The sequence below is a fragment of the Pectinophora gossypiella genome, chromosome 4, assembly GCF_024362695.1.
Source record: "Pectinophora gossypiella chromosome 4, ilPecGoss1.1, whole genome shotgun sequence".
Classification (NCBI taxonomy): Eukaryota; Metazoa; Arthropoda; class Insecta; order Lepidoptera; family Gelechiidae; genus Pectinophora; species Pectinophora gossypiella.
This window is the reverse complement of record NC_065407.1, coordinates 11,852,540-11,853,126: the sequence shown is the minus strand read 5'-3', so window position 1 is coordinate 11,853,126 and position 587 is coordinate 11,852,540.

Below are 587 nucleotides of genomic sequence, written 5' to 3'. Positions count from 1 at the left end.
TACTCTTAAGCCTTTATATATATACGCATTTGACCAGAGTAGTAAACAACACTACAAAAATATCGAAGAGGCATTTTTTCCATGAAATGGCACTTAGAAATTATTGTTATGAGGCTGTCTAAGTTGAAAGCCATCACTCTTAACTTTTGTTCATTGGTTAACTTAGAATGAATATATTATCTAAGAAGTGTATCTGAATACTGAAACTAATGACTACTGAAAAATAAAAATTACTGGGCAATTGTTTACGCTGTCACGTTAACTCATGTTTTTTGTTTTGCGTCAAGAACCTGGCCTTCAGGGACTTGTTAACATGGTTACATTGAATCCTAATTTCAAACTCGACAATAGAATCTCGAGAAGGCGTACCGTGTATGGGTATTCTTGTTTGACTGACTACCTTAATTACTATCTAACCTGTAGGTATCTTCTGGGTACCTACGTATCATCATGTCAAAGACAAAGACAAATCAAAGTGATCAATCAAACATCATATTATTTTGGTATTTCAACACAGAACACTCGATGTACCTCTGACTAACCCAATTGGCACATAGTCGTCAGCTTATGTTATGTTACTCCAAAAA